Genomic DNA, 16,626 nt, shown 5'->3' with positions numbered 1-16,626 from the left:
CTGAATCTATTTTTTTATTTACTGTCAGATACCTTAATTTTGAGAGAAAGTATAATTAAGTTAAGGATCCAAGTTAAATGGGTTATGTGTTAGAAATAACAATGAAGTCAACTGACTTGAATAGTCCACTCCTGGCCATAAAATAGGTGGTGATTCAAAGTGATTGAAAAGACAGGAGAAGTGATGAAGTGATCAAAAATCTGAGACATCAGAGAAAGTTTTATTCTGCTTGCTGACAAAGTGACAGATGTGAAAGTATCCAAAGTATAGTGGAACTGAGCTTTGCCACTTAACTAAATACAAATTAGTATTGCAACAATTAAAGGCCTGCCTGTTAATTGCTGCAATAAATTTATCTGGCTAACATGTTTTTCTTAAATATGTTTTGACACCAGCATAAATAATGTATTCACTACTTAGCTTAATATTATCAGGCATTAGGTCATACTTTCCAGAAGTTATTTTTTCTCATTAATTGATTAGCTAAGTGTTAGTCATGAAGTTCAGGATCAGCAATCAAAGATCAGTGTTTCCTGTAGACAGTATTTTTAAAAAATCCCAAAACCCACCAAAAAAGGCATTTCATCTCTTGTGTTAAAAATCCTACATCAAGGACAGTGGCTGGTAAATGTATTTGAAAGTATTTGAAAGTTATCTGTCAGTCTAATAAAATGAACAATGCTTTGCTATGAGAAGGAAGCAGAAGCACTCGGAGTGACAAATGTTAGTCTATAAGTAGTTTGACTTGTATGAGGTTAGGGAATTAAAAATGAAGTTACAAATCAAATTAATTCAGCCACAGTTTATAAATAAGGCTCTAGGGCCTTGTTTGGCAATGGTTATGCATGCAGGAGTTCTTTAGACAGACAAGTAGCCTTCAGTTAGTGAGCTTTTTGGGGGTTAGATATGAAGGACTGTACAGTAAGTTAAGCCTACCTCCTAATGTGCTTGGGTTTTTTAGGCATCTCCGTAGATCCTTTAAATAGCTCAGAGGCTCCAGGCTGGTAAACAGTGCTATTGCTAAATCAGAGGGGGTGATGAAGGGACAAGCTCACATCCCTTGTTTTCTCCATGGTTTCTGGAGGGATTTCAGTCAGGTTTACAATGAGAACATCCAAATGTATTTCCACCTTAACGCTTTCTTCCCCATCCCCAAGCACTGCCATCACAAGTTATAATGTGGGCTGTATAAATAATGAGTCTTAAGGGAAAAAGTGGCCATAAATGAGGAAAATTAGAAGACCTTTGTGCTCTTAAATTTCTGTTTTACCGTGTATATAAAGAGAAAGTAGCTGTCAGTAGAGAGATAGTGATGTGCAGAAAGGAAAGAGTCATCAGATCTTCAGGGAGGGAATTGGAGCCACTTGTAGATTTCAGTGAGTAATGGTAGCAGAGGAGTTCCTTGAGAAGTTTTAAAAGCCATATAATTAGGAAATATTCTTGCCTAGAACTCTTGCTTTACATCCACATAAATTCATTGGAAATACTAGGTTCTGGTCTAAACTGAAGGCATTTTTGGCAGGCTAGGGCTCAAGCTTATGGATTGCATTTTGAGCAAAATGGGTAAAGTGCTATAGAGGTAACAGTGTCATTGATGGAGCTGGAGTGGGATGATTTACCTGGGTGTATGTATTCTGTATACAGACTCCACGATGGCTGCATGCATTTTACTCTTAGAAATGGCCTCTTTAGAGCTGGCATACCAAATTTTAGTCTGCTTTCATTAGCCATGCCTGTACTTGAGCATGAATCTGCTGCATGATGTGGCTCAAGCTATTTCCATCTGTGCTGCCTGGAGGTGACTTTGCGTCAAGCTGATTCCAGTTCTCATCCTCTCTGGACTGAATTTCTCTACCAGATAAGCTACTTTCTTTCAGAATCAGTCAGGGAAAAAGCCACAGAGTAAAAGCTTCAGACAGGGCAAGTTCCCTGGGATTGTGAGATCCAACCGCTCCCTAGCTCCTCTGAATGTATGGGAATGCAATGAGGAGCCTCACCCCAGAGCTACAGCTCAAGTGCTGTGACTTTAGCTACTATAAATATAGATAATATGAATAGAGACATTATGAGTATAAACTCTTTTTATATATTTTACCTTGAAGTCTATGTGTCCCTTCCTTTGGGGATTGTATGCAGGATTTGCACAGTAAGATTAGTGAGACAATGGAAATGCCTGTTAATTAACTGGGTTAAACAAAGATGCTTCTAAGTTATCTCCCAAACAGTTTTCCTGAGAGCAAGCGTTGAATAATGAAGTATCTTTGGCTTGTAAGGTAAGCACAGAATATTTCCTCTCACCAAATTCTTCCCAGTCATAGGACAATGATATTGGGAATTGGGCAGTTCAGCTCACTCTTTTCTCCTTCTGGTCTTAAAGGAAACCTCCTAGAGACATCCACTTTCATGTCTGTCTGTAAAGGTAATTATCTTTCTAAATGGGTTATGAGACAAAATAACATTAAAGACATCAAAGCAGAAAATAGTTAATATGCCCAGACATAGTTTTATTACTAAATGTTCAAAAAGCCTCTCCAGAAGGGGAGGTAGGAAAGCACTCTTTGAATGCACAGGAGTGCTGCCATTGATTATCATTAAGATCATCGTAGAAAAAATTGAATGCTGGTATATTATTATTGTAGCTTATGGCAACACAGGAGATCTAGGATGCTAAGCCATGTAAAACAAAGGTACTTTTTAACTTTATAATCCATGGATCCCATTGGAAAGGTTCTGGTTTTACTTAGCAACTCACAGCTAAAGCAGACTTTTAATCATGGTTTGCTCATATAGAAGTTCATTCTAAGTTCATTCTGGGACATTCTTGCAGAGGGGATATGGTACCATATTGTTTTACTTTTTGATTAACTCTGTCTCCAGTTCTTCTGCTGGACTGGACATGTGAAATCATACTTCTTGATTCTGGATCAGTTCAGTGACTGTCGTCTCCTCCTTCCCACAGTGCCAGAAGTACTTACATAAAGGTTCAGATCGTCGCACTGTCTATTTGACAAATGCAGTTTGGTAGAACTTCTTGCACATTCTGTCGTGGGAGGGTTACAGAACCTGTTTGGCCATTTATATATTGACAGAGCACTTGTGCCATTTGGACTCAGAGAGCAGACTGATCTCAGTGAGAAGAAAAGCCTGCTCAAATTCCCAAAAGCCTTGCCTAATGTACTGGTGTATCATCTTACTGGCGGTTGCCTTTTTCTGGCAGAAACCCAAAGTTAGCAGCTGAAGAAGAGATGAGATAATGACCTCTGAAATATTGATGTGGTATGCTGGCGACGCAGCAGATTTCCCAACAGTGAGCTTGGGTGTACGGCACTTAAAGTCTGCTTCATTTTGTACAGCAGATCCAGTGCATAGCCTTTCTTGGAGTGTACCATTGCATACTCGTAGCTGATGTGTCAAAACCAAAATTTTGTCATGCTGCTTTAACTTTTTACAGTGAATTTTTGCTATGGTGGAACATGTGACAAGGGGAGGAATGATGCCATAGCTTTTCAGTATGGTAGATGTGCATTGATTGTTCTATTTCCATTCCCCTTTCCTTCTTGCACTGCTTGAGCAGTGACTGGCTGTATGCTTCCTGCCTTATTTCTGAGTCCTAACCAACTTTGATCTCTCCATGAACACTGTAGCTATGTTTTCATTTCTTCCTTCCCACTGCTCCCCATGCAGAGAGATAATGGCATTGTCAGTGCTTCTTTGGGATTGAGAAAATAATGCACTTTTACTGAGTGCTTTGGTATAAAGGTAGAATCAAAAGTCTTTAACTGCAGTATACCTTATGTCCCGGAGATTAGAATTTCTATAACGATAAGGTCAAGGGAGAATAAATAGAGATCTAAAATGTCTTTATTATCTGCTTCTGAACAGCTGGAGGCACCAAGTGCTACAATAGACAGTTCTTGGGATAAGTATATGCACTGCCTAACCTGGGGCTGAGCTCTTGTCAGTGATGAGTAGAGGAACTGCAATATGCTTGCAGTATTTGTACAGTTCCAAGACCATACACTGGGAGTTTCCAGTAGGAAAAGAGACACCTTTCTTATACCAAAATTGCAGTCAAAGCACCAGTAAATGAAAGGTAAAAAGCTACCTGAAAGTACTTACCTGCTGGTGCTGCTAAAAGAATGATGGTATATAATATATGCACACTGTTACAAAGAGAACATTTCTAGCCTAGATTTGGGGTTGCTGGGAGAAAATAACAAATGTATGTGAGGTAACTGAACCCTTCAGTTTCTTAAAAAAAGAAAAATAAATTAGTTTGCTGGAGGTCTTTGTACTTTCCCCAGTTTAGTCCAAAGCATGTTTGTGTAATTTGATGCTTTGACTTGTGACTTGCCTTTCAGATTAAGCAATGTTCTGGGGGGGGACACGAGGGGCATGAGGGTTTTTTGGGGAGGTAGCAGTAGGGGGGATGACTGGCTTCTTAGTGACACACAGCCTATAAATCCATCCTGCTGGCAGGCAAATGAGCCACTCACTTTACTGGTGTGCACTTCGTCAAATCCACTCATTCCTAGCCTCATATCCTGTATCAATTACTCTGTTCTGTGTGGCTCCCCTGTCTCATTTTCACTCCATTGGTCACCTGCCCAAATTCTCTTGATGCAGGGGGGATGGGAACAGGCAGAGAAGGAAAGACAGGATTTGAGACAACACATTTAATCCTTAAAGCAAAACTGCTCCAGTGACAGTTAAAATGTTCAGTCTCCCCAGTCTATTCCCCGAAATGGTATTGTTTATTACAATCCCTTAACATTATGTCATGAGCTTGCAAATACATGAGCACGCCATATGATCATCCTCCCAAAAGGAATAGCAAAGGCAGCAAGAAGGAACAAATGCTGTCTTACAGGTTTCTGTTTCAGCAAGGGCTGCAGCTATCACTGTCAGTGATGTCAAGGTTATCCTGAAATGTGTGCCCAGTGATGTATTTCTTGCTACTTGCCTCACTGCTGAGGCAGCAATTCAGTCAACACCATGCAGAGGTAACTGGAAGCTTTGCCTCACTCCCAGTGGAGAAAGCAGCGGCCCTGTATTTATTGTGGGAGTTTTCTGTGTATACAAAGCTCTGCACAACTGGGCAAGATCTCAGATTACAGGGTAGGGGGGCTTTGGTGGCTCTATTAGCACAAATGAGAGACTTTGCTCAAAGAAACCAAATAACATGAGCATCTGGTAAAGGCAGCATCTAGATAATATACATTAAACAGTTATTGTGCTATGTACAAGCAAAGTACCCAATGCCAAATAATCTTCACAGGAAAGCACAGTCTTCCAAGTCATTTGAGAAGTATGAATCAAACAGTGGCCCAAACTCAACTGAGAGCTCCTTACAGGGGCTGTATTCCAGCTCCTAGTGCTTGTGGTCATCTTTACCTGGACTGTTCATCTAAATAAAACTTAGAATTAGCCTATAGAAAAATGGTCCTCTGTGAAAACTGCTAGATTTATTTACCAGGGCTTCACATAGAACTCTACCATGTCATTCTCTCTTGAACTGTATCTATTCCTTCCACTTCTCAAAATAAGTCAGCTAGATTCAAGCTTCCCTACACTTCCCAGGAAAGTTATTACTGCCAAATTTCAAAACTGCCTGTTTCACTGAATTTTCACTCTTCCTTGACGTTTCTCTAATTGCTCAATTCTTCATATCTGAGACAGGTAATGTACAAATTTATATTGACTAGTAGCTTTAGCCATGAGGTACAGTTTCAGACAAGTCTCCCAACACTCACAATTTAAACAAACACTCAAAGAAAGCATGCAGAATCAATTACCAATCTTTTAATTTCCTTAGCATGCCTCATGCTTAGGGTGTAATGTTTTGAAACAACCTTTTAGAACTGAGGCAGCCTCAGGCCAACCCACCTTGGTGTTTAGGAGGAAAAGCTCTGCCAAAGCTGGTGAATGTTCTGTGAGCGCCAACACGTAGGTTCATGTGAAGGCCTTCCAGTGTTGCCTGGCTGCTGTCCTGGACAGCTTCTGTTTTGTGACTCATCAGGAAATATGGATGTTCATCAGCCTCACCTCTCCCTGGTGACTCAAATAAAGCTGGCCAGAGCAATGATGGCTCTGAGAGCGGATGAACACCAAGGATATCCAAGCCTGGAGCAGGCCAGAAATCTGGGGAGGTCAGTGGTCTATTTCTCCTCCCAGAAAAGGAGACGAGGTTTCTGTGCTTGTGCTGGAAGCCCTAATGATGGGGGAAATGGAGGCTGGAGAATCCTGAGAGATGTTTTTAAAAGCTCCAGGGAATTGAGACACAAAAGTATTCCCTCTGTGGGCTTTCTCACCTGCCTGGGCAACAACACTGGGCAAGATTTTTAACCTGTGCTTTTAAGCAAAAAATTAAAGCCTATAATCTGTCATGAAGATTTCCTTATCTGAGTCTCAATTTTTAAAGAATATTTCCAGAATTTTCCTAGTTTTAATTTTATCCATTTTATCAAGCTCTAGAATGGCCATAGATGGATTGATGCAAACTGTCACAAGAATTCATCTTTCTTTTTCAGTGGCTTAATCTGAAGTGGCTTTAACCAAAGATAATTATACACAGGAATAAGTATTTCTACTGAAAGGATCACTGTGTCATCCCCTTAATCCTTTCTTGTGAAGACAGCTCTTGAACACATGTGACAATCATACAGGTTTCATGAAATGGACATAGAGCATAGTATTAATGATCTCTCTTTCAGCTCCTAAATAAAATCCTGTCTAAGTCAGGTGTGGGACCAACCAGACGAAAACCAAAGTATCTTACAAGTAGAGCCTGAGACTTGCTGTGGAACTGAAGGCTGAATGAAGAATTAATCTCTCCCAGGGTAGGCTAGAATAATATCCCCATCTCCTCATTCAGATTTTAAGATCAGTACTCACATTTCATAATTTGGAAATACCAGCAATTTCAAATTCATGTTAAATATGCTTTCAGGAGAATATTACAGTGGTAGAAGGTGAACTGTTTTGGTATGGCAAATTGATAGTAGTAGTCAGAACACTGAGGAACTGCTGTTTTACTCCAACAGTAATTGTGGAAGCTGAGCCAGACTTCTGGCTCCCATGTCCAACTGTGGCTGTTGTCCTTGCACATTTGTGTCTGAGGCCAGTCTAACACAGAGGTGCTGAGCTCTGTTTAATGCTCCTGGACTTAGTGCTCCCAGGAATTAGACCTCCTATTCTTACAGTCTCCAATTCCAGCATGCTGGCAGAGTTGGCTTGTTTAGTCCCTGACTTTAGTAAGAGCAAGTTGTCAACATCTTCAAAGGCTGGATGAAGAGGATTTGTGTTCCCCCTGCCCATTCCTTTCTGTGTATTCCCAAGAGGAATGTCTGCCTGAGAACTGGAAAAAACTGCTACCCTGATGTGTGAGATTTCTGTTTGTTTGTTTTTGTCCTGTTGTCCTCAGTGCAAGTGTTGGGCTTAACTCAGGATATCATGCCCAGTCAGGCAGTCTGGGAAAAGCTGGCAGTTGTGTCTGGAGGCAGGGGTGGGGGGGAAAGAAAGTGTTATTTTTGCAGAGCTGTAAATCCAGCACCTTTTGCCAGTGCTGCATCTTTTTTTATTGCTTGTTTCTAAGAAGGTATTGCTGCAAGAGCACCGGCTGCAAACAAAATCTTGTTTGCTCAAAGTTCACCACAGGACAGGTCATGCATTTTGAACATTTGTGGGACACTCGTAAAGGAAATATAGAGCGCGCTTTCCAAAAGCTTCAGCTTGAAATGCAACAGTTTCCTTGCTGCCTGGAGCTTCAATGTCAAAGAGATTTCTATTTTTAGAGAGAGTTTCTACTCAAAGAACTATATAAGGCTGTGCTGGGGAGACCATTACTTTTTTATTATAGATGAGAGTATTAGTTACTCAATTGGCAAGAAAAATTCTGTATAAAAGTGAAAACCACAAAGATATTCTCATCTGGTTGTCTTTTGTGGGTGAGAAGGAACTGAGCTGAAAACTGAAGACTCAATATTTGCTTTTCAATATTCCAGGTTCTCTCAACTTCTTGAAACAAGTGCTTTAGGCATTGAAAATGTCAGAAAGGCTCTTGATCTGAGGTCATGATGCAAGAGGGAAGAGATAACTCCAAGCAGAGTTTGATGCCAAAAGACAACTTGCTATGCTAACATGTGACAACACAAGGGAAAACTCCACAAATAATCAATGTTTTATTCATGGGGAATCTAAGTAAAACTTAATGTTACAGATTCAGCTTTTACAGGTGCATATTTATTAGTTATCCTGAGTACAAAGTGCACCTAAACTGAATTGGTGCTGCAGCAAAGCCATCAGAGACAGTGGTCAGGTGGGCTCAGAATAGCAGTCACAGCTAATAGCAGGAAAATGGGAGAGTATCTGAAGTTCTGGCTTTGCTGGAGAGCCATCTTCTGAAGCTTGGTTTTTAGTCACATAGAATCATCCAGGAAACACCTAACTCTGTCACCCTTAATCTCTGGCTTTGTATTAATAGAGAGGAAAAAGATGTGTACAGAATTGAACAAACTTGTGTTCTCAATTCATGTTCCCACTGTGATTTCTCCCACAGTTTGGAGAGGAACTGTTGGGCTTCTGGTCTGGTTGACAGTCATGACTTACAGACTGCTGGTGTTTGTTTACAACACAATGGTGTTGCTTAATCCTATTTGTCTCCTACAGCAGCATTTCAGTAAGAAAATGTTTCTTCCTTTGTGTTAAAGAAGTGCAGCCCAGGTGACACTGGTTTTAGCAGCTGTTGCCAATGTTAGCACAGCAGCTGGAGCCAATTTGCTTTTTGCTTGAGTATGGACTCAATGAGGTAAGAGAACTAAATTAAGGACAGTGGATCCACTTCTTCTGTAGTCCAGCACAGCTCCTGTGATGAATTCTGAGTTAGGGATGGGACTGAAATCATGCTGGTGTTATCTTGCCCAGGGTTTCTACTTCTGTTTTTATATTGTCTGGCTAGCTGTGACATAACCTTTTGGCTTCACGGGAACAAAGTGGGGAACACCTACACTGAATGAGGGGTGAAAAACAGCAGCTGGAAGTAACGTGTGCATTCCTGTAACAAAAGGAAAGACAGTGCCCTTGGGTTGTGCAGAGGGTAACACAGGACAGACTAGGTGGTGGCAAAGCTGGAGTACAGGCAGCAATGGCTGAACAGCTTGAACGAGGGAAATTCTTTAATCCACTCCGTGCACTGAGCCAGGAATAGCAGGAGAAATAACATCTCTACTTTGACATTTTTTTATTATTTTCATTCAAAAGAAATAAAATTACGGCTATTTAGAAGCACAGGGCATACTGATCCTGCCTTATTATTAACAGCATGAGAAGCAGTTCAAGTATGTGGGGGCCCAGGGGTGCCTTTGCAGAGTAATTGGTGCAATCAGCGTTGATGCCTGACACGGCTGCGGCTCGGCCCAGCTGGCCCTTGTCGAGCGGGAGTTTGGGGGCTGCGCCTGAGGGGCCGAACCGGGAGCCAGGGAGCGGGCCCCGCTTCCCGCGCTTTTCGCGGTCTCCTGCTGCTCCCTGGCGGCTGAGGGCCCGCCCGCCGTCAGGGAATGGCAGGAATTCTGAGGCGTCATTCCTGAAAAACCTGAGGAACGTGGCCGTAACTCTGCTATACCGTCCTGCTAAAGGCCTTATGCGTTCTCCAGGAGCGGCTCCACACAAAGCAGCCCCTAACCCGTACAGGAGTGCGAAGTGTCTCTTCCCCCTGAGGTGCCTCTGTCCCTCTCCTGAGGAAGCCGCCCCAGAAAAGTCTCCATGGCCGTCCCCTCGTCCTTCCCCATGTGCCCGCTGTGCCGGCCAGCCCTGCCGCAAAGGCGCGTTCCTCACTCGATCCCCTTGGCAGCTGGCTCCAGGCAGGAATCCCGGGCTGTCTTTCCACAGTTCCTGGACAGTTTCCTTCTGGGATTAAACAAATCCCCACACTGTTTCCCGAACGAGTAACTGGCTGAAGGTTTGGTAATTAATTCTGACTTTTGCTTGCTGTGCGTTCAGATGGCAATGAACTTTTTCCTTCTCGTTTTTAGTACCAGACACGGATTTTCTGATATTGACAAGCCATTTCTTAAAATGTTGTACATCTGGTCAGTCATTTTTCTTAATGTAGTCTTAAATAATTTCTTCAGTGTGGTTTCCACTGAAATTTTCATGCTTCGCTTGTAAGATACTGTTCTGCACTTGAATTTGTTTGTATTTTGTCCATAGGGAGATCAGAACTGATAGCTGCTAAATAACTGAAAGCTTCCATTTGATCAACACTACCTTTTTAATAATGACATAAATGTATTATATAGCGTTTCCATTAGTAAAATATAAGTACAAATGTCTATTCCAAGATGATAATAAAGAACTATAAGCTCCAAGGCACTTTTGGACCTGAGAAATTGAAGTATTAACTCTTTTTTGTTTGATTACAGCAAGGTATATAATCCTGCATCACCTGAGATTTGGTATTGGTTGGATATGTCAAAGAAAAAGCTTGAAAGTCCTGAAAACAAGGGAGACACAACATCACACCTGAAATTTTAATCATCATCTATTGAGCATCTGAAATGGTTAGTACAAGACTACATATTTGATAATTTAAATTGGTTTATATTTATATTTCCATTGCAAACTCTTTTTAAAATATTAACTGAAAGATTTTGGTGCCAGTACAAACTCAATCTGCAATTTTTTCTGAAGCTTTGTTCCAATGTCTGTCTCTCATGCCCCGCTAGATAAGCACACTTGTGTTTTCTGGGCTCAGTAGTCTCCAGTCATGTAAAACAGTAACATATTCTGCACGTTATAGAGTTCCTAAATGATATATTGAGCCCAAGCCCTTCTTTAGCACAAAAGAAGAAACATTTTCTTACTAAAATGCTGCTGTAGGAGACAAATGGGATTAGGCAACACCATTGTGTTGTAAACAAACACCAGCAGTCTGTAAGTCATGAGTGTACAATTATTTCCTCAGGCCTCCTCTTATTAGCTAAAGGTTAATTCATCAGCACAAAATGCACAATGCTACAAAAACCAGCTGCACTGTGCATGTGTTTGTACAAGCCTGAATTTAGTTAAGGATAAAGATTTATTTGAGAAGCCATCAATTTCCAAAATATTTGTAAACATCTTACTACTCCTGGAGTCCTTTTGTGTAGCTGTTTTGAAACATATTTGCTGTGATACTTGCTCTGAGTATCCAAGAAAGGAGTAAACAAACTGGGTAAAAGAAATGAGATTGAGGGGAAATGCTAAATAGCTCTTTTTCTGTTGAGTACCTTTAAGTATTGTCTGATTGTACATGACCATAAGTGTTTGTCATTAGAACTGAATATATAAACATCACACACAGAGAGCACCAGGTAAATGTAGGATAGGTTTTTTGCCCTTTACCCCACTATCCTTGCTTTTTTTTTTTTGATACAGAAAAAGATATTATAAAAGTTTTATGGAATTATCATAAAGCATGCATATAAAAAACGTAACTGACACTATTAAAACCATACTTTGATGAATTTAACTGCTGTCTCTAGCTTTAGAAAGTTCTGGATTTATATGAATGTTGATCACCACCAGAGGGTCCCAGTCTCTCTTAGAACAAACCAGATTATGTATTAAAATAGGGTAGTGAAATTTGGTCCGTTTTGATAATTACTGATTTTTTAATTTTTTTTTATCTTGTTGCTAAGGTGCACACACACACACATGCTGTGCATGTGTACAATGCAATATAATGTAGCTTTACTTTAATGAGATAATAACCAACACCTGCACGGTAATGGAGCCTTATTTTAGTGGGAAGCTTTGCCACCGGTGCAAAGTTTAATTGTGCTTGTCAGGTGAGCCTGTGCCTGTCAGGTGATATTTTCTGATTAGAGGGTTCCCGAGTCAGCTGGCGTTGCAGCTGAAGTTTATCTGTTCCCTGACCGCTCTGTGCTTGTCTCAAACACCAGAGGGCAGCAAATCCCCCTGTAAAGAAAATGAAAATGTCCGCCCAGAAAAAAATTATCATTCCCTTTCCATGCAATCCCGCTGCCTAGTCATTCCCTATGAGAAATGGCCACTGTAGGGCATATTAAAAGTAAATGACAATAAATTACGTATATAGGTATCATGATATTTTGTTGGGTTTTTTGGTTTGGGTTGGGTTTTATGGTTTTTGTTTTTTTTTTTTTTACTTAATAGTCATAATTCAATTCAAAAACCAATTGAATAAACTAAGATGATTTTGTAAGTAAGTGTAACTTGAAAGTCAGAGTACGGTTTGCTACACTGCATATGTTGTTATCTTGATATATTGTAAAAGGGAGCAGAGAAGCAAGGACAAGGGAAAAAGAAAAGGAGATTAAGTCAAAATTAAGACTCAGGAAAAGGACTACTACAGCCACAAAAAACATTAGCTGCAGCTACAGTAGTGGGTGGCTTTTTTTGTAATTTTCCATGTCTGAATATTTTTTGGCAGAAGTGAAATATGAACACTGAGATCTGTTCAGATAGGCTGAGGATGATAAAAAAACCACAAACCAACAAAGCACAATCAATCAAAAAACCCAGAAAGCTTGGGACTTTCCTTCATTAAAACTCTTTGCTCCTCAAAGCTATTGACTTTAAAACTCAGCTTTGCAAAGAGGAGTCATTTGATGTGAAATATTCCAGCAGCTCTTTATTAAGACATAATTTCTGATGGAGGGTAAGCACATTCATATTGCACATTTAAAGCATTGCAAATTCTTCAGCACCATTTTCACATTTCTTAATCTCTTTTTACAGTCTCTTCAGATTAACAGTAAGAATCACAAGTTTGATCTAGCTGAGATAGGGACATTTTGTCTTTTTTTTTTTTTATCCTTACTAAGACCATTCTGATAGAGCATTTCTTATACTTCTCTGTCTTCTCACGTGTTCTTTGATGTGAGAACGTGAGGCTTTTCACCAAATCTCTCTATGCAGGAAAGTATCCCCATGGGATTGAAAGTTGGCTGTTATCATTAATGGCAGATCTCCTGTGAGTTTCTCTATTTCCTTATACAAAGCATACCACAATTTATTGCCAGAAGATTCTATCTTGGATTGGAAAACTACTCATGTTGTACTCTGAGACACCAGGGAAGGAATTTCCTTACAAGCCTTTGAAGGCATTTATCATTATTTTCTGAATTTGCAGGGTTAGATCCTTTGGAAAATTATATTTAAAAGTAAAAAAAAAAAAAAAAAAAAGTAGCATTCAACATCCAAGCAGTATTGGATATACTGTTTACTGTTATATCCTGGATATACTGTTTACATATACTTATGTAAAGAATGCCCTTTTATTACTTCTTTTCATTAACCCCTCACTGAAGCAAGAGTGTACACATATAATTGACTAGTGAGAGCCCACAAGGTGTGATTGTTGGCATTGTAGAAGAGCCACATTCAAAATGATCTGGCAAGACAAAAAGTGGATTTTGATAGTGTGTTAGAGTAACGCAAACTGTTTCACTTGGAAAATGGAATTTAGAAATCAAGAAGTGTCTTGTGGACACCAGTTCAGCCACAGAGGTTCTGGGGGTGCTGAGTGTGGTTCCAAACTGAATAAGGGAAGCCTGGGGCAGGAGGTTTTATGTTGTCTGTTGGGTTCTTTCCTTAGGAAAGGAGGGAAATGTGACCCTGGGCCATATTAACAGGATAGCTCAGTCTGCAGAACATGGGAGATCATTATTTATCGTGGTGCTGTGAGTACCCTGTCGAGTTGAGAAAGATGTGGGCAAATTGTAAAGGGTCCAAAGTAGATCATTACAATGCTCATAGAGTTAGATAACATGACCTATGAAGAGGCTGGGGAGGAATTTACTGTATTCAGTCTTTCTCTTTTGGGAAAAAAACCCCACAAAACCAAAAATAAGATGGGAGGGAGGATTTAACCTCTTGACAGCAGGAAACTATTATAAAGAAGGCGGGAAAATTTTTGGTTCTTGTTTGTAGGCTTAAAACAGCAATCAGCTTTGCAGTGAAGAAAATGTAAGCTTATGTATTCAGTATTTATGGGGACAATGAAGGATTTTGTGAAGTTAGGAGTCCCAGAAACTCCTTCACTGAAGGATTTTAAGAGTTTAAGCAAATTTCTGTCAGGAATTGCCTATGCTGGTTTAATCCTCTGGGCTAGAAGCTGGTTTCAGTGGTTCTTGAGTGAAGTTAAGCTCTGGCCACAAGTCCTGATTTATGGTGACTGAGGTTTTGACAAAGCCCCAGTGCAAGAGGTCATCAGTGTGGCTGGTAGATGTGAGGTGTTTCAGCTCCAGTCAGTGCAGTGACAGCTCCTCAGGGCTCAAGCAGCCCCACAAATCTCTGCTCAATGCTAGCAAGCACCCAAACAATCTTATGGGCAAGGGGGGAAACCAGCCAGGAGCCCAGTTTACAGGACCTGACTGAAGGTGTAGTTGCCACAGAACTGAAAAGGCCCACACAAACACGTCATGAAGGGTGCCAAACAGCCTTGGTTCATCTCAGCCATATTTTTGAGAGAAGGAGTGCCTGCAACATGAATACTTGAAAACACAGAGCCCCTTTACCTCTGTGTCTGACAAGAAATAGCATAAGAGAAGAAATAGTGTATTCCTTCCTGGAATAACTTAGCACAGAATTGAGACTCCATAAGCCCCAGGCTGACTTCACTCAAGAGGGCAGCAGCCACAGGAGAGAGGGTGTTATATAATCTCTGCCATTCTTCTGGGCTCAGTGCAGAAGCTACAGTCTGTGCTAGAGAGGGGTTCTGCCATCATCTTGAAAAGGTTACTCCACTTTTTGGTGACTCTAACAAGGTCTGGTTATGGAAAGTAAGACTCCCATAACTCCCAGAGCCTTTATCAGGCATCTGGACTCATCTGGCAAAACAGATTTCAGATCACTTTGCATTTGGGAGTGTAACTGCTCCCAAAGTATGGCTGAGATGAGTGAAGTGTCTGGATGACTCAATGAACAAGTGCTTCATTTCTTTCCTGACCCAAGTTCATATCTAATATGGAGAGTCTGGAATGGCTTTGACGTCACCCTAATCCACTGCAGATGCTCGCTCACCTTGCAGTTGGAGAGTGCTTCATTACAAGTCATCTGTATTGCAGAGGCCCTGCACACTGACAAAGAGCAGCTCAAGACTGAAACATTGAGGAGAGAACAGGCACACACACAAAAAACTTCTGGAAGTCTCTTCTTGGTACTGTATGTATGCAGTGAGATGGAGGGAACCCAAACAATTCCTGATGTGAATAATGTAAGGAAGTTTAACAGTTTGATTTAGCAGTGCTGTCTATCCTCTCAATCAATTGCTGCATCTAGACTTGCTCTGAGCACTGTGTCACAACAGCTGTGCTGGCTTCCTGTTCAGACTGTCAAGTACCAAAATGGCAGGAGATTGATTCAAAGACTAATGCCTTGTAGACTGTCATTGGATATGTATAAACTGTATCTTCAGCTCTGAGCAATAAATATGGGAATGTTGTCTACCACCCCTCAAGTATGCACAGATATGTGTGGACCATGAAATGATAAAATCTTTCCCTACAGTTAATTATGACTAATGTAGAGATTTATGGTTCATCCAGATCTGTTCTCCAGGTTTTCCTTAAGGGAAAGTACCTATGTATTTAGAAGCATAGCATATGACAACAAAAGTTTGCAACATGCAAGATAGATTCTTATAAGGCACCAGTCACTTGTCCTTTAATGCTTGCTTGTAGACCAGCTGGGTATTTGTTATTAACATGTTTTCTCAAAGTCTCTTGTAAAAAAGCAGAAATCAAGGGGTTTTTGATGATTACCTTGCTTAGAGGAAGTTGGTTTAATTATGTCAGTTGTCCTTTACAAAGACTCCAGCAGTTCTAACACGATTCATAAAAAATGAAACTTCTTATACTTGAACATACACCTAAAAAAAGCAGTGGAATGGAAGTTCTATTTCCTGTCCAATTCTGGTGGTTTGGTTTTTACTTTATTTCCTTTCTAAGCCATTTCTTCTCTGCCTCTGGGCATTATAGTGGTTTTGCATTTAGGGAGATCACCTACAGAAGACCCCTGTTTTTATCAGAGAATCCCCCTGCTTGATGATTATCCTGAATTATTCCTTGCTTTTTGGTACACTACAAAAAGAGGGAATAGCTGGAAGCATGCTGTGCTGTATGGATTGCACAACCTTCATATGGCTCACCTGCTCTAATTCTCATGCTGAGGAAGATGAGGAAATCATCAGCTAACTTGAACATAGGCACACACAAGGCACTGGAGCTCACTATTCCTCTTACTGTTAAGGCCCTCAGACTTCTCTTTTCTATACCCCTGCTTCTCATTTTTCTGTGACTCAACTTTTCCATTTAAAGCACTAATTATTTTCAATTATCAATTATTTGAGTAATGCCAGCAGGAAATATGAGCAGTTCAAACCAGTTTTGACTGATCTCAAGTATTGTACTTAAAAGAGCTGAGAGTACTGCAGATTGTGAAGTGAAAAATTATTCCTTTTTTTTTTTTTGGAACAATATTTGTTCTCTGCACTTCGTTCCTCTCTGTTTTAACACCCAAATGAAATGAACTAAGAAACCTTAAACCCAGATATTAGGAAGTTTTCTTACAATTAATCACTCTGAATAAGAAGCATCTGGTTCCGAG

General features: G+C 40.4%; 1 protein-coding gene and 1 long non-coding RNA gene across 2 annotated transcripts in view; one reads left to right on the top strand and one right to left on the bottom strand.

Annotated features, from left to right (window-relative positions):
* Positions 1–16,626, bottom strand: part of SYNPO2 (synaptopodin 2) — a 79,186-nt gene that overhangs the window by 31,844 nt on the left and 30,716 nt on the right. The gene's annotated exons all lie outside the window — the stretch shown is intronic.
* LOC143693904 (uncharacterized) overlaps positions 10,425–16,626 on the top strand; it is a 43,664-nt gene continuing 37,462 nt past the window's right edge. The window contains exon 1 of the long non-coding RNA XR_013181901.1: positions 10,425–10,556. This is a non-coding gene — a long non-coding RNA (uncharacterized LOC143693904). The remainder of the gene's footprint in view (positions 10,557–16,626) is intronic.

This window comes from Agelaius phoeniceus, chromosome 4 (assembly GCF_051311805.1).
Source record: "Agelaius phoeniceus isolate bAgePho1 chromosome 4, bAgePho1.hap1, whole genome shotgun sequence".
Classification (NCBI taxonomy): domain Eukaryota; kingdom Metazoa; phylum Chordata; class Aves; order Passeriformes; family Icteridae; genus Agelaius; species Agelaius phoeniceus.
Note: the sequence above shows the minus strand (reverse complement) of the source record. Positions and strands in the feature narration are given on the sequence as shown.